This window comes from Labeo rohita, chromosome 14 (assembly GCF_022985175.1).
Source record: "Labeo rohita strain BAU-BD-2019 chromosome 14, IGBB_LRoh.1.0, whole genome shotgun sequence".
NCBI lineage: Eukaryota > Metazoa > Chordata > Actinopteri > Cypriniformes > Cyprinidae > Labeo > Labeo rohita.
In genome coordinates this window covers 28,474,691-28,496,926 of record NC_066882.1, presented here as the reverse complement: position 1 = coordinate 28,496,926, position 22,236 = coordinate 28,474,691, and the positions used below count along the sequence as shown (strand labels likewise).

Below are 22,236 nucleotides of genomic sequence, written 5' to 3'. Positions count from 1 at the left end.
ATTGTTTTCATACCGTGCTAGTGGTGCGATATAAAGCTTTTTATGAACGCATTTAGCACGGGCGACCGTGGAAAATCCACTGTGTACGGAAGCACGGGGCTTTTAGCCTATACCAACAAAATTCTTCTCCGTTTTCAGCCATCTCCATCTGTCAAAGGCATCTCCTATACAAATCCTTGTTTTATTTCGGACTTTGTCACGACGTACTTCGGATTCATAATGAGGTCTTTTAGGTTTCGTAACTTTATACATGTTTTATCCGACACCTTCGTAGCTGCAGCTGTAACTAGAGCAGAGCTGCCAACCCGGATGACGAAACTCTACTGACTTCGTGATTGGTAGATAGCTGGAGGGTGGCGCCTCAGACCAAAACACAACATGACAACATCAACATCAGTTGAGGGCTGCAACTTTCACTTTTAAATGACAATATCCTGGCCGGACCACTGTTGTCAGTGATATAAGTATTTGAAATGAACATGATTTCTTAATGTCTAGTGACATGTCAGGGCCATTTTATGATTAACTGAAATAAATTTCTTACATACGGTTCCTTTAACTTCGATAATTTAGAAGTTTCATGTGGTCGTGTTGAGATATCATCAGCATAACAATGGAAACTAATCCCGTATTTTCTAATAACATTACCAAGGGACAGCATGTTTAATTGGGTGATGGAAGGGACTTTTGTAACTTTTACTCCTCCCATTTGGAGCAAGGGGGGGCGATGATAATTAGGCGTCGGCACCCTAGATTACCCTTGGTGAGTGTAGTGGTTTACCACAGGGAGCACACAGGCCCAAGGTGGTGGGGACACAGCTTGAGTTTTTCTTTATCAATGCATAAATCTTTCGTCTTTTGCTAAAGATTTCCATGGAGGGGAACCTTTGCAAGTGACCTGTATTTTTGGGGGCTATGCTCACAGCAGAACTATACTGGGGTGTCAAGAGCAGAGTGATTTTGGCCGTCCACCAGCCCGCAGTGGAGCGAAGCGCGCCTCCTTGTGGTCCGTATTTGCAGCCTTTGCACTTCCTGTGCCAAAACTTCAAATTTCTTTATTCAGCATGGAAAGGCAGCGCTCTCTCGTGCACGACGGGATCCAAACCCCGGATGGGCGCAAACAAAGATGGCTTCGGCTCCTTTGGCCCATATCGGTGACTCGTGTGCTTTGAGCGATCTTTTCTGACCACGAAAGTCAGCATCCACCGCCTGCATTGGTGGTATAGTGGTGAGTATAGCTGCCTTCCAAGCAGTTGACTGGGGTTTAATTCCCGCCAACGCATTTCCTTTGGCTCTGGCTGAGGTCGAAGCAGAACTCCTTCTGTGACCTCTGGCTGCACCAAAAACTTTTGGACGAGCCATCTGGCGGCAGCAAAGAGCTAGGTCGCCCTGTCGGGGAATCGAGCCCCAGTTTTCCATGTGGACAGGTGGAGATACTGTCCACTATACTAATGAGGAGTTGCGCATGCAGGCTTTCTCCCCAAGCCAACGTGACATTACTGACATTTTGAAACGAATAGCCCCTAGTGCATAAAATACAAGGTCGACCCGTCATGGGCTAAAGTCTCTCAACATTTGGGATGCTACACATTACAGGTGGTCATGGTTTAAACTCCTTCATTTTTTTGTTATTATTTGTTTTGTTTTGTTTTGTTTTTACTTCTCAGACGGGGGCATAAAAAAAAAGAGATGATATTGCCTTGATTGGGCTTGTGATTAAATGGGTGATGAAAGGGAATTTTGTAATTTTTACTCCTCCTGTTTGAAACGCGAGGGGGGCGATGATAGTCAGTTGTCGGCACCCTAGATTACCCTTGGTGAGCGTAGTGGTTTACCAAAGGGAGTGCATAGGCCCAAGGCGTTGGGGACACAGTTTGAATTTTTATTAATCAGTGCATAAGTCTTTCGCGTTTTACTAAATATTTCCATGGAGGAGAACCTTTGCGAGTGTCCTGTATTTTTGGGGGCTCTGCTCACAGCAGAGCTACACTGGGGTGTCAAGAGCAGAGTGAGTTTGGTCGTCCGCCAACGCGCAGTGGAGCGAAGCGTGCCTCGTTGTGGTCCTTGTTTACAGCCTTTGCGGTTTCTGCACCAAAACTTCAAATTTCTTCATTCAGCATGGAAAGGCAGTGCTCTCTCGTGCATGATGGGATCCAAACCCCGGACAGGCCCAAACAAAGATGACCACGAGAGCCGGTGTCCACTGCCTGCTTTGGTGGTATAGTGGTGAGCATAGCTGTCTTCCAAACAGTTGACCTGGGTTAGATTCCCGGCCAACGCATTTCCTTTGGCTCCAGCTGAGGTCGAAGCAGAACTCCTTCTGTGACCTCTGGCTGCACCAAAAACTTTTGGACGAGTCGTTCGGCGACATCAAAGGACTAGGTCTCCCTGTTGGGGAATCAAACCCCAGTCTTCCAGGTGACAGGCGGAGATACTGTCCACTATACTAACGAAGAGTTGTACATGCCAGCCTTCTCCCCGAGCCAACCAACATCGTGAAATGAATAGCCCCTACTGCATAAAATACAAGGTCAACTCGTCATGGGCTAAAGTCTCTCAACATTTGGGATGCTTCACATTACAGGGGGTAATGATTGGGCTTGTGATTAATTGGGTGATGGAAGGGACTTTTGCTCCTCCCGTTTGGAGTGAGGGGGGCGATGATAATCAGGTGACGGCACCCTAGATTACCCTCGCTAAGCGTAGTGGTTTACCACAGGGAGCACACAGGCCCAAGGCAGTGGAGACACAGCTCGAGTTTCCTGCGACAAAACTTCAAATTTCTTTATTCAGCATGGAAAGGCAGCACTCTCTCGTGCACGACAGGATCCAAACCCCGGACGGGCCCAAACAAAGATGGCTTCGGCTCCTTTGGCCCCTATCAGTGACTCGTGTGCTTCAAGCGTTCTTTTCTGACCGCGAAAGCCGGCATCCACCGTCTGTGTAGGTGGTATAGTGATGAGCATAGCTGCCTTCCGAGCAGTTGACCCGGGTTTGATTCCTGGCCAACACATTTCCTTTGGCTCCAGCTGAGGTTGAAGCAGGACTTCTGTGACCTCTGGCTGCACCAAAAACGAAGGCAACAAAGGACTCCCCATCGGAGAATCGAGCCCCAGTCTTCCACGTGACAGGCAGAGATACTGTCCACTATACTAACAAGGAGCTGCACATGTGGGCTTTCTCCCCAAGCCAACCGAAATTGTGAAACAAATAGCTCCTACTGCATAAAATACAAGGTACACCCGTCATGGGCTAAAGTCTCTCAACATTTGGGATGCTACCCATTACAATAGGTCATGGTTTAAACGCCTTCATTTTTTTGTTATTATTTATTTTTTATTTTTGCTTTTTCTTCTCAGACGGGGGCATGCAAAAAGAGAAGACATTGCCTTGATTGGGCTTGTAATTAATTGGGTGATGGAAGGGACTTTTGCTCCTCCTGTTTGGAGCGAGGGGGGCAATGATAATCAGGTGTCGGCACCCTAGATTACCCTTGGTGAGCGTAGTGGTTTACTACAGGGTGCGCACAGGCCCAAGGTGGAGGGGACACAGCTCGAGTTTTTCTTCATCAGTGCATAAATCTTAAATCTCCTTTTACTAAAGATTTCCGTGGAGGAGAACCTTTGTGAGTGACCTGTATTTTTGGGGGCTCTGCTCACAGCAGAGTTACACTGGGGTGTCAAGAGCAGAGTGAATTTGGCTGTCTGCCAATGCGCAGTGGAGTGAAGCGCACCTCGTCGTGGTCTGTGTTTGCAGCCTTTGCGCTTCCTGCGGCAAAACTTCAAATTTCTTCATTCAGCGTGGAAAGGCAGCGCTCTCATGCACGACGGGATCCAAACCCCGGACAGGCCCAAACAAAGATAGCTTCGGCTCCTTTGGTCCCTATCGGTGACTCATGTGCTTCGAGTGTTCTTTTCTGACCGCGAAATCCAGTGTCCACCGCCTGCGTTCACTGCCTGCGTTGGTGGTGTAGTGGTGAGCATAGCTGCCTTCCAAGTAGTTGACCCAGGTGTGATTCCCGGGCCAATGCATTTCATTTGGCTCCGGCTGAGGTCGAAGCAGAGCTCTTTCTGTGACCTCTGGCTGCACCAAAAACCTTCGGATTAGCTGTTCGGCAGCAGCAAAGAACTAGGTTTCCTCATCTGGGAATACAAACCCCAGTCTTCCACATAAGAGGAGGAGATACTATCCACTATACTAACAAATTATGCATGGAGGTCTTATGCCCAAGCCAACGTGACATTACCGACATTGTGAAACGAATAGCCCCTACTGCACAAAATACAAGGTCGACCCGTCATGAGCTAAAGTCTTTTAACGTTTGGAATGCTACATTTTTTTTTGTTATTATTTGTTTTGTTTTGCTTTTACTTCTCAGACGGGGACATGAAAAAGAGATGACATTGCCTTGATTGGGCTTGTGATTAATGAGATAGATAGATAGATAGATAGACAGACAGATAGATAGATAGATAGATAGGTAGATAGATAGATAGATAGATGGGGTGGGGGGTTGCTAGGTGAAGCATGCTATTACTTTTGTAAAAGAACTGACTGGTATGCTATAAAACAGGTGAAAAAATGTTATAGGCTTCCACAGAGCAGACACTAAAATTCACATTGTTCAGGCAGGAAAAGAAGAGTATAAAACAATTATTTTATGATGGGATTCACTGTCCTTTCAATTGCATCATTGCATTCAGCCAGCACCTTGGCTTATGTGAGGAATCACCCTGCTGAGCTGTATCTCTACTCCTTTCCGGCAGGCTCCTCCATCTAAAAGATGATTCAGTCTGCAAGAATGAGAAATCCTGTCTTATTCAAGACCCTTAGCTATGGGGATTTGGAGACGGGAGGGAGAGAATGAGTTGAGAGAGAGACAGCATCCTGCTCAGTGTCAGCTTGGTAGTGTGTACCAGTGTTGATGTATACTCAGTGGACCGGAGTGTTTCACTTCTGATAGCATATCAAACAGCACATGACAAACATTCACAAGGGACAACAGAACTCTGAACTGTATGTTACAGAGCTCAACAATGACTGCTCTCTTCTTCAGTGACCTGGGTCCTGGAAGCACTAGTCTCCATAGGCATTTCAGAACATTCTTAATAAGTAATAAGATCTAGTCGTATACCAGTTAATGTAACACTATTACAGTCTGTGTGATTTTATTTAAAAGAGATGTTTGTGTACACTGTGTACAGTTGATGTCGGTTATCAATCATGGCGGTGTCACCTCGTTAAATAAAGTTGTTGTAACAGCTCGTCGTGAATGGCAAAGCAGCCCACAATAAAAAACAAACAAAAAACCCTTCCAGTTTTATTTTTTTTTTTTTTTCTTTTATTAGTATTAGTAAAGTTTTAACTATATGATTTTGGTAAAATAATTTCCATAATCATATTATTTTCCGATATGCACAGGCTTTCTAGGTACTCGCAATTTTGCAATTTATAGACATATACAAGTGCACGCTTTAGCAAAATTCAAACAGTCATCAGCAGCCATCAATTTTGTAAAAAAAAAAAAAAAAAAAAAAAGGGTTCAAAATTATTAGGGAAGAAAAATTAAATGAGGAAAGTACCAATCAAGGAACACATGCAAACAAAAAGAGAGTGTGGAAGAATGGAAGAATCAATTTGCTATCACTGAGTGAGATGGGCAGCCACTCTGTTTGCTCTGTATTTCAATTTTAAATACTGGGCATATGTAAAACCTACAATGTCACAAGACGGTCTGCAAAAAATGAGATCAATTGAGCCAAGCTAAAAGGCAGTTTTTTTTTGTTTTTGTTTTTTTCTGACCGTAACAACCAGACTAAAAGTTAAATGTGAGTGAATACCATTTTGCAGCCAATTTATTTTCAATGTTCGCTAACATTAAAGGATGCAATACATACTTAGCATATTGTTTTACATCGAATTAAATTAAAATAGCCTAATCTATAAGAATAACAGTGGATTGATGAACACCAGCAAGTAGGAATAATGCTCAGAATGATTGTGAATTAAACATCTCCGATGACGTTCACTGCCATGGATTTTATCGAGTTACAAGAAAAGGTAGAAAAGGTATTTAATTGCAAACTCTTACTGATTTTATGTGTAATACATGCTACACTGACACGGCATTCCAGTCCTCACACGTGTAGAAGTGGGCAGCCCCAGACTGACAGCTGGCACTGAGTGAATAATCTGCATTATTAAAAAAAAAACACTTTAAAGATTATTTACGATAAATTATTGTTGCCAAGTTATCTATTTATTGCTTGCTTACAGCACAGCTCTTCAGAAACCTACAAGTGACGTCACAGACACCACCTCTATGTTTTTTACAGTCTGTGATCCCGATTCGACATCTCCTCATTAGACGCAACCAGACCCGGTGCTAGGGGCTGGCATAAGGGGGGTATTGCCCTTTTTAAACCATTAATGGATAATTAATTGGAGGAGCATGGACGCACCATCTGCAGAGTGCATAAAATTAAAAAAAAATTGTGTTCAGTTTGAGCAGATCAGTCAGCTTCTGACTTGAAACATTGTAACTAGCCTATGCTATCAAAGTACGCTACCACAAGAGCAATTCACGAGCAGACGCGGGTTACGGTAATCACAGTTTCTCCAATGTGCTTTAAAGGGGTCATCGGTTGCCCATTTCCCACAAGTTGATATGATTCTTTAGGGACTTAATGAAAAGTCTGTAATATACTTTGGTTAAAAATTCTCAATGGTTGTGTAAAACAACACCCTTTTTACCTTGCCAAAATCAGCTCTGCAAAATTCATCCCATTCTGGTTGAGGCTGCTTTAAATGCAAATGAGCTCTGCTTGCCCCACCCCTCTCTTCTCTCTGTAGAGAGACGCGCATGTTTACTTTAGCCGCATTTAGCGGCGTTAAGTCGCTAAACTTGCTAACCAGCACATTATTAGGAAAGGTGATCACAAAGATTCATAAAAACCCCTTAAACTCACTTCTGCTGTAAGTGAAGCTGGATCATGAATGATTTGCGCAAACATAGATGGATATATGTAGATCGGGAGGCACATTCCCTTCACAAACAAACGTAATCTACTGCATCTTCAGCGGCTCATGTCGGGAGTAAATGACGACCACTATGTTCATTATTACATCCAGCAACACAACACCTCAGTTGGAGATATTCTTGTCTAATTTACATCCCTGCTCCGGCATCGAAACAAAGGGGGCGGACTGTTACAGCTGATCTGAGGTAAAACGCTCATGTCAATCAACTATCGCGGGAGCGGCCTCTGTGGGTGTGACGCCACAACGACAGGCATTTGAGAATGGCTCGATTTGAAAAAGGGAATATTATCTGTACAGATTAATTAAAAACCACTGCATGGATTTTTATCATTATAGGGTTGATTTGTACATGCACTGCCAACACACATTCATGTTCAAACAACATGTAAAAGTGAACTTAGCATCCGATGACCCCTAACCCCAGTTAGAGTTAACTGATTTCATGTTATATTAATGCTATAACATACTGTGCCATGTTTATCAAAATAAAACCAATAAAAAAAGTGAAATTACACACAAAAGATTTTTCTACATTGTTCTACATTTCTAGATTGGTTTATGGCCGGTGTCAAGGGGGGGCATTTGTGGTCCTTGCCACCCCGAGTAACTGTAAGGTACATATACCTACCCCTAATCCTACACAATAAACACTTTATTTAATAAATAATTTACCCATGAGGCACTTTATTCACACTTTTTGAATATTTCCTTCTTTTTTTCAAAAGTAAATGATATGTGAATGGAAAAGTGGGAAGAATGAGTTAGGTAAAAGGCAGATACAAACTCAATCTCGTCAAAGCATTGCGCTTTACTCCCTACGCCACTGCTACTGTTGATTAATAGCCATCTTTTTAAATGTTGAAAAGTCTAACCACATGTTAGTGGGCAAAGTTGTTGTAAGTAGTCTTTTCCAACAAGGCGGGCTATTTGCACTTAGTGTAATTAAATTTGCACTCAGTAATGAGACAGTTGCGCCTTGTGTTTCATTAATTGTCAAATCATCTAAAAACTAAGCAAATCACTGCTTCAGTTCGGCAGCAGATAAAACAGCAGACACTGGAGATGTTTCTCATCTTTGTATTTGGGTAAGATTCACAAACTTTTGAGGCTACAGAAGATTTGTTGGCAATGAAATTGCTTCATGAATGAACAAAGGGCAAGCATGTCCATAGTGCATGTAGTGAAGCAAGCAAAGACATGAACATCACACCCTCAGTGATGGGGAAACACAAGGTTCTTGTTTCTGAAATGCAAAAAATCTCCCAAATTGCTGGTATTTCACTGTATATTTCACTAGCAAGAACTATGCAGCAAGTTATCTGATGGATGCCTCATGAAGGTTATGGACTCTGTGGTAAACACATCCTCTAATGAGTTTGTTGCAGTTTGTTGCACTGTTAGACGAATTGGATGGTGCCTACGAAGACCTTGTCCTGCACAGCAAAGTGAGATGCATGGCTAAGTTGGGGAAAAGCTGTACTCGCTTTTTGGCTATACTCCACAAGATAGGTTAATTCCTTGATGACACTGGCATGGGAGAGAAATTTCCAGTCTTGAAATACAAGACACCAGAGTTCATTTAAGCAAGGTAACTGCAACTTCAAGATGACACAAAACACTGATGACTTGTTGGTCTCTATTGAGGGGGTATTGGGCATACAACAGAGATAAAGATATGTTGCAACTGCCAATCAAATGCGATAAAAATGAATCTCTGTTTTATTTATTCATTCATTCATCCATTCATTCATTTCCAGATTTTGCTGGACATTCCATCAGACAGCCATTCACTTTCCCTGTGGAAAAAAAAAAAAAAAATCATAGACTTGGCTACAATCTTCGGTTTGCCCTGTCACTCACTTAATGATGTTTTTCATATTTGGATGTATTGCAAACGCTTATGTTTTCTGCAGTGTTGCCCTTTAAGTCACACTTACTTGTGTGTCTTACTGACTGCAACTTGCAGCTCCAACTTCATTGTGCTGTTACTGATTTTGAGTCGAATTTCACCAAATTAGTCAGCTCCCGACAGCGTCAGTTGCCCCATTAAAGCTGAGTAACATTATAAACTATATTCAAAAGAAATGTAATTGTGTAGGTATTATAATAACTTTTAATACTTTAATATTACATCTGGTCATTTTGCATTGGTGACATCATATGTAAATGATATGTGGCCTGTGAGAATTGCGCTTAGACCATAATGCGGCCCATTTGAAGAAAAAAAAAAAAAAAAAAAAAAAAGGTGAGGTATCCAAAATGGTTTGTGCAGTCGAGCACACTTTTGGCTTCTAAAAAGCTTCTTCATGTGCCTGGATTGCAGTGGTCGAATGATGCTGAACTATTCAAATATGCTGGATTGTGTAGTAGGTTGTATCTTCCAACCCTCATAAATGGCCCGCAAAATGGGGAGTTGCTGTAAACAGCACTATTAGCAGATCCAATTAATTCACTTTTGTGCTTACTGTTTTATGAAGTGTTGAGTTAATTACTTATCACATTACAAGTGCTTCCAGTAGTTTGGTGCTAATTTAAAAAGTTTTACACATTAAGAAATAAGTGTTTTTGTGAAGAATCTGAAGAGTCTGAATTGCGCACTCTCACATCTCAGATGAAGACTGTTCTCAAAATAGTTCAACAAAAAGTGTTTTAATTTTACGTATAAGAGAATCCTGACACTCTTGGGTGCCACCTCTATAGATACGCCAGTAGTGTTGTGTTGTATGGCGATGCCAAGAGTGAAAATCAAACAATGAAACACACTTAGTATCATGCTTTACGAACAGAGACAATGGAAGAATCAGTACATGTACAGTTGAAGAAACAGAAAAACCAACAAAGATGAATAACAAGTGTAAACATTGATACACCTAGATGGACTTTTTGAAATTAACTTTTTTTTTCCTTTTCTTTGTCATAATTTAGTAGAGCTGCTAATTGGCTGAAACAATCTATCTTATTAATCCTATGAGCTACCATGCACAAAGACAGCAGATTTCAAATTGCTTCTGAGGGGTTGTGCACCAGCCAAGCAGTTGCTGTTAAGATTAATGAGTATGTTAACAGATAGATTCCTGCAGCTTGTAGACCTGCTTGGTTTGCACTCACAATGCATGCTGGCACTGTGAAAGTTTGTTTAGAGTGTTCACATACCAGCCAGATTCTTGCAAAACCACCCCGAAAGTAATCAAACGTTGCCCAGAGGCTGACAGAAACTATAAGTGAATAGGACATGACTGTTTTTTTGCACTATTTATGACAATGCAAGCAGCATGAATCTGTCAATGGATATATGATATGCTTTTGTTTCTCAGCCGCATCATCTCATCTGCCTGGACATCGTCTCTACTCACAGAGTCTCTGTCAAAGCAGTGCTGGACTTGCCAGAAATAGCAAAGACTGCTGATGCTGCACGTTATACAGTGAGTAATTTACATAAAGTAGACACAACTAGTCAACTTACTTTTCAATGTGAATAGTGGACTAGTAAAAAGTCAGTTGTTTTTAAATCTGTCACAATTACTTAGCTAGCTTGTGCTAATCTTCAAAAACGTATTGGGTCTGTCTTGAAACGTTTTACATTGCTTAAAATCAGATTTCCTACAACTCAACAATTTAAAATCATATTTTATTTGCTTTTGTGTGAAGTCAGTGTTGTCCCAGTCAAGCAATATGCCTCACAAAAATTACACTTATGAAAGTACAAAATATAAAGAAAAAAAAAAAAAAACATTTTAAATATTTTTATGTTGGCTTTTTGTTGACTTGGTTTTAACAACACTTATCGCGCGAGATGCTGAAAAACAACCGGACGTGATGAAAAAAAATAAAACATTCCAGAGACAGAAAACAAAAATGTATACTTTACAGCAGCCAGTAAATTTACTTCAGATTTAAAATGGATAATGGATGCTATGAGCTTACAGATTCAATATATATATATATATATATATATATATGCTTCCACAATATTATAATGTCTTTGAATTATCTTAATTTGCTTCTACAATTTTTGTCTTTGAATTATCTTAATTTGTTTTTTGTTGGTTTTTTTTTTTTTTTTGTAAGAAAATAGTGACACAAAATAAGTTTTTATTTATAATTTAATTTATTGTCATGTAATTAAGTAATATTAATGAATGAACTGACAGCCCTAATAAATGTATATAATTACTGTACATTCAAGCTCATAAACAGCAGTAAATAGTTTCTAAAAAATGCATTAAAAATCAGAAAATATTTTATTATGGAATGTATGAATTAAAAAGCATGATTTTTTATTTTTTATTTATTTTTTTTTTTTATGTGTTTATTTATTTATTTATTTATTTATGGATGTCTTTTTTTTCATAATTAAAATAATTTAGCATGTCAGCTGTATCTAGTCATACTGTATCTATTTAATGCACAAGAAGGAGTGAAGTGTTGAGCATGTCTCATGTCTCTCTCATGTTCTATGAGTGCATACAGTCTCCAACAGCCTAATGGAAAAGGTCAAACTAGCCCTTTAGATGACATTTTTTTCACCCCTCGATCATGCAAATATGGCCTCCATAAATCAGTCACCTTTTCATAAGAACCGCTTTTGTCTAGGCCATCGTTTCTTCCAGCACAAATACCTAGCCCTGGAGAGCTAACCCGCTGTGGCAAACATCAGGGCAAGAGACTCTACTTGCTTGGACAATGGTCCCATTGAACTATGCCATCATCCAAATGAGAAGTGACATTATCCACCGTGACCCAGACGGAGCTGATGAGAAGATGGAACAGGTCCAGAGGGTCTTTGGCTGTGTCTTGTGACCTACCGCCATATTCCTCTCTCAAAACAAATCAGACAGAATTGCAATAGCTCTTCTGATATGAATCTCATAGCATGAAATTTTGCTTTGTCGCCTCAAATTATGTATGTGGCAAATTTTTGTGTAATTGATTTTCTGCTCAACTACTCTAATTGAATATTGTCTCACATTATTTACAGTTTCTTTGAAGAAAATGGGCATTTATTAGAGCTTACAAGTAAGCACATTTGTTATAGACATGTTGAGCCTTAGTGTTCATTTGGGTGGCATAGGTTTGAGTCTAAGCTGTAATCTGTCCAAGCCATTTTCTTATTTGATTAAATGTATCTGTCTAACATATTTAACTGATTTTCAATATTTCAGCCAATCATTTTATGTTCATTAATTTTATATAATTGTAATGTTTTCATATATCTGCACATTTTAGTAATTTGTTAGTAAATGTTGTTCATGTTTTGAAATGGCAATAACATTTGTATTGACAATGCACAAATTCATGAATGCTTTTGTCACACTCACAGACTGTTTGCTGTGTTTTCTTCCACCATGTGCTCTGTTTGACCCTGTTGTGTCTGTCTTAATATGTAATTTGGTTTAGGTGTGTCTCATTAAAGAAGTTCACTTCCAGAACAAAAATTTACAAATAATGTACTCAACCCCTGGTCATCCAAGATGTTCATGTCTTTCTTTCTTCAGTTGTAAAGAAATTATGTTTTTGAGGGAATCATTTCAGGATTTTTCTCCATATAATGGACTGCTATGGTGCCCCGAGTTTGAACTTCCAAAATGCAGCTTCAAACGATCCCAAATGTGGTACCCTAACTGTCATGAACCAGAAAAAAAAAAAAAAAAAATAATAATAAAAAAAAACAGAGTTCAGGAAGAGTAAGACAAGACGAGTTTTGGCATTAAAAAGTATATAAATTGTATTTTTTTTTTTAATGAAAATAACCAAACATTTCGCCTGATAAGACCCTTCTTCCTCGCCTGGGATAATTTACAACCGCATTTGGGGTCGTTTGAAGCCGCATTTAAACTGCATTTTGGAAGTTCAAACTCGGGGCACCAAAGCAGTCCACTATATGGAGAAAAATGCTGAAATGTTTTCCTCAAAAAACATAATTTCTTTTTACGACTGAAGAAAGAAAGACATTAACATTAAGCGATTGAGTACATTATTGTAAAAAAAATTTCTGGAAGTGGACTGGTAATCCTCATTTGCCAATGTATTTAAGTTGTGTTCAGTCCTGTGTACCCTTATCCAATTTACCAGGTCTCTATACGTGTGTATCCTGCCTGTCTATTGTGGATTTAAAACTATTTGCATTGATCTTCATCTTAGTAAGCAGTGTCCCATTTTGGATCTTCCCGAATTCTTCCTCCTCCTGGGGAGCGTTTTCTCGAGGACCACACAAGGCTCTTCCTCGTAGTAGCTAACTACACCAGCTATCCGGATGACATGCAGAGTGCTGTCATCTGAGGATGGTCCTCTGGAGAGTTTTGCTGCATTTGTGGAGTGGGTACTGGCAAAAAAACGGATCTCGGTTCACCGTCGGACTTGATAATGACCTCACCAGTCCCACTCCAGACCCAGAGCCCAGCACACCATCACCCCACTGTGCAGAGGCAAAATCCGAGCCCACTGAGATCACAGAGCCATCGCCAAGGAAAGCGACAAAGCTGGAAATCCAAAGCCTCTCGGAGCGTCTGATGAGATGTGTTGTCGGCAACAGAGCCGGCAACAGCGCTCACCAAGAGGGAGATTGCTACAGCGAGAGCACGGAGGGAGTCTTCGCCCATTGCACTATGGCTGAGGGTGAGCTGAGCTCAGTTGACTTTGTATATACAGTTCTTCCCTTGTCATCTTCTGTCTGCCCTGAACTCTCTTTCTGTCCTGTTTTGGCCATGGAGGCCGTTTGTGAACTGTCTGCCCTGATCCGTCTGCCTTCTATCACAACGACCATGGAGGTTGTTCCCCTGGCACTGGTGCTCACTGTGCTACAAGTGGCCTTGTGGTGTGTATGAGCTGCACACACCGTTCCTAAGGCTCTTTAGCACCCTAAATCCCCGCCCAGAATCCCTCTCCCACCACCTCTGCACCAGTCCTCACCATCGCCACCGGTGTCTCCTGGCAGCCCCTTTACTCACCCTCAGCTCAGCATCTGGGCAGTGGGATCGCTGCAGGTTTGCCAGTCTCCATCGGCTTTGTGGCTGGAGGATCCCTTATTTTCGCCTCCAACCTGAGTCCCGGACTCTGCCTTGGCCCATTGACCCAGCGGCTCCACCATGGCTGCTAGCTCCCTCCTCTCTGCAGTGGCCCATCAGTCCACCAGCTCCGCCGGGAGCCTTCGTCCCTCCAACTCCGCCTTGGTCAGCTGTCGCCACCTCATCTCTACGTCCCTCCAGCTCTCTACCTCTGCATCGGACGCCGGAACGCCATCCTCAGCATCATCCTGGCTCATCGGCTCTCTGCCTCGGGCTCCGCTACCACCTGCTCAGCCACCGTCGGTCACCCCCTGAAGTCGTCAGCTATTCCTCTACCATGGCTCCTCCCTTTGTCAGCTTGACCGTGGGTCACCATCATGGCTGTGGCCTGGGGCCCACCTGGCTCCTCCTGCTCCAAGTCCCTCCTGTCTTCTCCCTAGCTCCTCCCTCCATCATCTCCACCCTGGACTCTGTTTATCGTCGTCCTCCTCCCGGGTGTCTGTCCTCCACCTGTATTGTCTGCCTGCTTTCCTGCCAGCCCTTTGCTGTCTCCTGCCACCATCCCATATCCATTCTTTTGTCCTCCTCCTAAGTCCCCCTCCGTCCCTCCTTTGCGCAAGGTTGGCCTTCCGGGAGGGGGCAAACTGTCACACCCATGGACTGTTAGTTGTGTTTTCTTCCCCCATATACTCTGTTTGACTTAGTTTTGTGTCTATGTCTTATGTCATGTGGTTCAGGTGTGTCTCGTTAACGATCCTCATTTGCCAGTGTATTTAAGTTGTGTTCAGTCCTGTGTTTCCTCTTCAGGTCTACTATGTCCCTACTGTACATGTGTATCCTGCCTGGCTATTGTGGAATTATTAAGTTTGTGCGTTCATTCAAAGTACCGTGACAGCGTTCAATTGTAAAAGATACAATTTTAGCCACATTTTAATTTGGGAAAATATATGTACTCTAATCTAAAACAATATCAACATACAAAAGACTTCTGAAATTATAGCCTGTCAATATACTGAAGTATTAGCTAATGTTTAGAAGGTACTAGTTTTTCATCTCTTTTAGCTTGAACAAGTCAATCCTTAACATACCAGTATGTTGAGTTCAGTAGATGAATCAATTATTTTTAATGAATAAAATAAGATTATTGTCCCTGCCTTTTTCTTCCAAACACACTGTTAATGCATTGTTACTAACTCACAGTGTTTCTTTTTTCATATTTGTGTCAACAGTATGTTTTTTTTTTTTTTTTTTTTAATTAAAACTGTTTAATTTTGGTGATGTTGCATCTTGCAACTTGTCTTCATTATTGTTGACAAAATAAATAATAAAAAGGCCTTCATCAAGTAACATTTTCGTCAACAGTTTCATTAACAAGATTAACACTGGTTCCCCCAAACTGTGTAGAAAATAATGCCAGTGTCTGGAGGGGTGATAATTAGCGTCATCAAAATGTTTCTCTCATTTGCAGAAGAGGAGAAAGCTCCAAATACACCTCCATAAAAAAAAAAAAAAGCACAGGACATGTTTCTGCCTTTGGCAAGAGGACAATGTCATCGGATAATGATCATGTAGGAATCCCCTGGAAAGGAGGAAAGCTATCAGCACTTAAGTCTGCTGCTGCAAAGCTGAGAGCGGTAACATTCAACTTTTCCTCAGGTAATTAAAGTGCAAGGACACAATAAAGGTTAGTTTAAGATCATAACTCAATTATCCAAGCCCTTTTCTACTCTTCTCATGAACCAGTGGCTTTTATTTGCAGCTTTCCGGGTCCGTTCCGACTAATAACATGCAAAGGTGCTTCGAGGCACGTCGCAACTGGTGACGAAATACTGTTAGCAAGCTTTACGGCAAACTGTAATGGCAAACCCTCGGATAGAGCCGTTACTAATGATCTGCACATTGCCAGCCTTCTGACAGCTGCCCTTGTCATATGGAGGATGTAATTAAAACAAACAGTGAATGGGCCCTGTGGTCAGCGCCATTCCTCTGACTGCAATAACTTCTGACAGGTACACTGTAAGGGGCCCACATGATTTCACGCCACGCCGAAGCATTTTTAGTTCGTCAAGGTAATTCTCTAATGTTTTGAGCCCCTGAGCTTTTCATTCAAGAGTTACGTTTGTAGAGTTTTCATTGATTTTCTGCACAACCCCCCTGCAATTGACCGTTATCCTTCAGAAATCTTTGCATTGGATCAATTCTCAATTTAGTCACATATTCAGTAGAGTAAAAGCTTGTTTCTCTGTAAATTAGCTTGGGTTTACCACTTGCAGAAGTGTTCAAGCTCCTTTATGCTCGTAGTCTAGGAGACTGTAGCTGCGTCATGACTACGACAAAGCCTATAAAAAGTTTGAACAGCTGAGATCAGGGAAATTCGCAAATACTCTCAGGTGTTGTGAAAGCAGGCCACGGTGATGCACATCACCGCAGTGCCTGAATTACATGTTCAGTCGCACACACGCACGCCCCAACACCCTCTTGAGGACGTTACTCATGCTTTGTGTGAATTAATCATCATAATTAGCAGACCTTGTAGTATGCAACTTTCAAAATAGAAATGGCCTCACAGTGATGTAGCACTTTCTATTAAAACCGAAGGGGAACGTGCTTGTGTGTGTGTGCTGTCCTCTTTGCTGTACCTTATCGAGCTGAGACACCACGAGTTGACCTTGCATCCCGTTTGTGCTTATTTAGCGGTAAATTGGCACAAATGGTATTTTCCTGTTTTCACATCCCACTGTGGTTCTGCGGTTTATTTGTATCACATGTTAACCCGCAGTCCTGCAGTGCTGAAACTAAACCACTCTGCAGCTCGCCTAAAGTGAATTACTCAACTAGGACAAGTTCCTGGATCCGCATCCTTGTTGGACCTCGGACAACATTCCTAACAGAATTGTTACGACACTGTTGTAATTTAAGAGTTTTAGATTGGGTAGATCCTACGATTGCTTGGTAAGAATGTTGTTTCGGGTCTAAACAAGGATGTTCAGTGAGGAACTTGTCCTACTTGGGTATATCACAAATGCATTTGAGCTGACTTCATTTACATATTTCATGTTATATTGTAGGACTTCAACAAAGGTTGAGACTTTAAATTATAAAGTTGCTAGTTAGTCATCATTTAGCACTGTCAGTCAATATAGGCTCACTGGAAAAATGTGTCTACACAGCATTTTCCAGCTGAAATTAACACTAAAAGCAGTAAAGAACCAACAATTTTTATTGACACAAACCATGATTATAGAGGCAGTTCCTTGAACACCCTAGTGCAAATTCTTTATTTCATGCTAGTATACTACAAATAAATTGATATATTATTTACTTAATAAAAATACCCTGTACTTTTAGTATACTAAACTGGTATATTTAAAGTCTGCTAAATTGGAACAACTAATTTTGCACTTAATGCACTCTAATTGTGGGAAGTGGTGCTGAAGTCCCACTAAAGATGTACTTAAGGATATTTGATTGTGCTAAAGTTGAACTATAGCAAGTATACTTTAGGTACACTTTAAATATCTTCCATTTAAAGGCAGATATAATTTAAAGATCATACTATCCTCATCAGTAGTGACATTAAAACATGTTTTAAGCTTAATATTAAGAAATGTGCATTGTGCACAAGTAGTACTCCAAATAAAGTTTAATTACAATTTTTATATCATCAGTATGTCTCGAGCAATATGTCAGTAAATATGTTATTAGACTTGAACTGTAGTATAAAATAAATGCATTTTAAATATTTTTTACTAGGGGCAATATGTTATGACCTCAAAACAGACTTTTACCATAGTGCATGAATTGTAAACTGATACATGTTGACATTTGCATCACATAATCAGCTCCATATTTCTGGCTTATCTAATGGAGTAAACTTGCTCAGAAACCCACCTAGCACATCATTGCACTTGTGATGCTATGACACTAAAATAACTTAAAGACTTAGAGCTAAATTGGCAAGGTTGCTTCAGTAAATGTGTTTTTATGTAATGCTTGCTTTTGTTTTTTTTTTTTTTGTTTGTTTTTTTGTTTTTTCGTTAACAGTTAGTTTTAAGGTCAGGTTTAGTGTAGATGGTACATTATTTTCAAATGCAAAGCGCATTAACCTTATAGTGCCACTTGCTGGACATTTCATTGCTGAACAGCTGTGATATTTACAACAACCAATGTAATAAAACTTTGACAAATTCACATTTATCTGTTATCAGATACACTTGGATGGCTTTTAGCTCCACTCACTAGACATTTAATTTTAAAAGCTTCATGTTATAAGTAACTTGCCATCATTTTGCAGAAATGTCACCTCAGGCATGTTTTTCCAATGAGTCTGTGTTGCTTTTGCCCATAAGCAACTCACAGTACCCTTATTGCTGCAGCAATCCTCTGTAGTAATCTGGTGTTTAGTGTATTGCTCAAGGTCACAGTGCTCTCTGTTCATGAATTGCACCTTGCAGGGTTTGAACCGACAACCTGTCAGTACACAGCCCAGATCTTAAACCAGATCTAAACCCTATGGCAACCCCTTGTACCTTGACAAGGTTAAGCTAAAGCTGACAAGAATAAAGCAAATCGTCTTGTTGAGTAATATATACTGAACTCTGCTGTATACAAGAAGCAGAAGCTTGTATTTTTGTGGTGAAGCTTTAACTTTTTTCAGGCTATTTCATCTATAATGTTGTCTAATCATTGGGGCTACTTTATATGTGGAGGAATTCTAGTTATGTAATTCCTCTGGCTGAAGTCTGTTCCAGCTCCAGCTACAATGATTTATGAACAGTTCAGCTGCGTACTGACCCATTCGTCCATGTTCCATCCCTCCTATGTGCCTTCGTGGTATCTTTGCAGAGAGACAAAGCAAGCACAACCATTTTTAGCATAGTTAAATGATGCATGTTAATTTGCATATTTCACTATCCTATTTAGTGTGCATGATTACTGTTAGTTTCCAATAAGTATGCCACCAGATGGTATACTATTTCCCACAGATTCTGAACTTGTGTATTTGGGCTTTCTATTTTATTAGCTATTATTATCCACTATTTCTTCCTCAATACAAAAAGGAGGCGACTGTGTTTTTTTTTTTTTTTTTTTTTTTTTTTAGTATTCGGTGTGATTTAGAGCCTTACATAGTGTGGGAAAACTGTGATTAAATATGTTGCATAACGAACTTTGTGCATCAAAGTTACTTTTAGTGAGAAAATCTTCTCTGTCTCTTGATTTCATCAGTCTATTTCGAAAGCTATGGAAAAAGTTTGCTTTTTTACTATTAAATACTTAAATACATTTAAATAGGGTTAATTTAACTTTTACTTAAGACTCAAGTTTCAAACAGATTTTTAGACATTTAATTGGCTTATTTTAACACACTGCCAGTACTTTTAACTTTTAATATTAATTACATACTTACAGATAGTACAAAGAAAAGAAAAGAAAAGAAAAGAAAAGAAAAGAAAAGAAAAGAAAAGAAAATTCTGTCCAAAGCCTTTTTTTTTTTTTTTCTTCCTTTTCCTTTTCCTGTTGAACACAAAAGAAGATATTTTGAAAGAATGCGTGTAACCAAACAGTTCATGGACCAGAGTTTTCATTCATTCATTCATTCATTCATTCATTCATCCATTCCATACTATGGAAGGGGTCACCAACTGTTGGTTATACACTATTTATTTTTTATTTTTTTTTTTTTTTTTTTGCAAAAAATAATATAAAATGCAAACAATGCAAACTATCTTATTGTATGTTCAATAGAAAATAAATAAATAAATAAATAAATAAAGTAGAATAAGTACAATAAATGATAAATGATTAAGTACAATAAGTACAATACCCTTGGTATACAACCCCCAAGACTGCACTTTTGATGCCTAAAATTAAATTGTCACTTAAATGTAATAATAATAGCATGTCAACATAAATAAAAACTTGTGAAGGGCTTTGTTAAAATTAGTAATGAGATCAAATCAATTCAGGAAAAAGTGGTGCTTTAAAATTCAAATTGACAATCCATAAATTCTATCATAATTAAACCGTTGTTAGCACAGTCAGTTTGCCATCAAGGACAACAACAAAATTAACAGTCATTTGTAGTAAATGAGTAAAATTAGCTAAAAAGGTCACAGATGGTGCTGCAATAAACATTTTAACTAATGGAAAATTTAATTGCTTTAATATTGCAATGTTTTCAACATGTGGTGAATATGGCACACAAAATGTGTTTGTTTTATTTGATTGGTATGTTCTCATGTACATGAACGAAAGAGATCAAAAGAGAACAATACAATAATTTCTTAAATGCTTAAATTAAGCAGAAACCAAAATATTTATGGTGCTCTCATGTAAGGAGCCACCAATCATTTGCAGATATAATCATTTTTTTTTTTTTTTTTGGCTGCAAGCAGGTGTCAATCAATCACTGGGCGGCGGTGCAGTGGTGGAGGTGGATTAATGGGAGTGTGCTGCTACTCTCTGCCATACCTCCTCTGGTGCATCCTGGCTCACAGAAGCCTGTGTGCCAAAGGACAAGGCATCCGTCAGGCGGGTGTCATTGCTAATTACCAGACAGTTCCCGAAAATTGGGTTTTAATTTAAAGAAAAATAGGATACCCAGCATCCCCTTCAAAAACCAATTTGGAGAGCGGCATGTCGTATTGCTCAGTCATGATCGAGTTAATGCCTTTGGAGTCAGTTATCATTAATCAGATTTGGTGGGAATGAATTAACTCACAGCTACTGGATGTCATCCAACCCTATGGGCTGTTTGCGTGTGAAGGGAGGTGCATAAAGTACTGAAGCCCACTCTAATATGAGATGAACGTGTGTCAGTCACACACTGCTATGTGACATAGAGATGATACTGGAACTGTGTGACAGACTGTGAGATATTATGTTAATGTGATGCCATTAGCAGAGAAGATGTCATATCTGACCTATCAAACAGCACAACAGGTTTATCCAGTATAACCAGTAATCACTTCTTAGACTGCAGTTTTGGGGATGCCAGTTTCTTTTGGCAATTCTTGCAACTAATGTAATAATAAAGGGCTTTTGTAACGTCTTCACAAGAAATAGCCCACAGAGAACTGCAAGAAAACGATCAATGTGATAATCTGCTCAAAAAGACAGAGACAGATTTCATTATCAAAGTTATAACACAGTCAGAGCCCAAATTCTACAGTAACCAAAAGCTCAAATTCATTTTTAAATGGCTTTTTTGTTGTTTATAGAACGCTACAATTTAAAACATTCATTCAGTGCACTTATTTAAAATAAATAAATATATGCATTTTTGTACCATCAAAGGGAATAATTGTGATTACATTCATTTATTTGAAATTACATAACTAATTAGATTCATATTTTTAATCACTTGATAGCCCTTTTATATAACATATATATATGGCTACAGATCCTTGTTTGATGTTTTAATGCAAACAATTTATAAAATGTCTGTACGAACAAAAAATTCCTAAATGCATCTGTGTTTAAAAATCACATTTAATCTTTAATTAAAGCGCAATGTGCTTTAATTAGTCACTGATTCATGCATGCTCTACACATAAGAACATTTCACGTCAGTTTTGGTCTTTATAAATCTCAGTTTGTTCCTCACTTGCGACGTAGGATGAAATCCGTGGAATTTAGGATCAAATCCAATCGTCTGTTCATTTTATAACGAGGCCCCTGATTTCTGTTTGCTTGATTAGTGATTACAGGATTGCAGCTACAGCAGTAGCATCACATGAAAGTAGCGAAGGGAAGGAACATGTGATTGATTAGTAATGGGCCTTACAGCCTGTGAAGAACAGGCCTCGGGTTTCTCCAGCTGGTTCTATGACACAATGGCACTCGACTGCTTTTGATCAACTCCACGGCGTGACACTCATTTGAGCAATCCATGTCTGCAGGCTTCCACTAAAGGCCAAGGTGTCTCATATGATAAGAGCCCTCTGATCAGGCTGATGGTGAATTCAATCAGAGGCCACATCGCCTACAGCACGCACTAGCACAGAGCGAACTAAAGGGCACAACATGTATGTAGTAAAAGCCACTGCAGACCCAGACAGACCCAGAAAATATTTAGATGAGAGCCATCAGCCCATCAGCCCAGACCTGATTCATAGATGATCAATGAATGCTGGACATTTTGAAAACACAACAGAGGAAAGTGGTATTTGAAGTCAACTACAGAGCAAAA

At 39.9% G+C, this 22,236-nt stretch overlaps 3 non-coding genes across 3 annotated transcripts; all 3 read left to right on the top strand.

The window, feature by feature from the left end:
* Window positions 1–817: 817 nt before the first annotated feature.
* On the top strand, window positions 818–932 carry LOC127176687 (U5 spliceosomal RNA). Its single transcript, XR_007829136.1, has one exon. It is a non-coding gene; the product is annotated as a U5 spliceosomal RNA (small nuclear RNA).
* Window positions 933–1,871: 939 nt separating this feature from the next.
* On the top strand, window positions 1,872–1,986 carry LOC127176689 (U5 spliceosomal RNA). The gene has a single exon (XR_007829138.1). It is a non-coding gene; the product is annotated as a U5 spliceosomal RNA (small nuclear RNA).
* Window positions 1,987–3,549: 1,563 nt separating this feature from the next.
* Window positions 3,550–3,668, top strand: LOC127176688 (U5 spliceosomal RNA). The gene has a single exon (XR_007829137.1). It is a non-coding gene; the product is annotated as a U5 spliceosomal RNA (small nuclear RNA).
* Window positions 3,669–22,236: the final 18,568 nt, after the last annotated feature.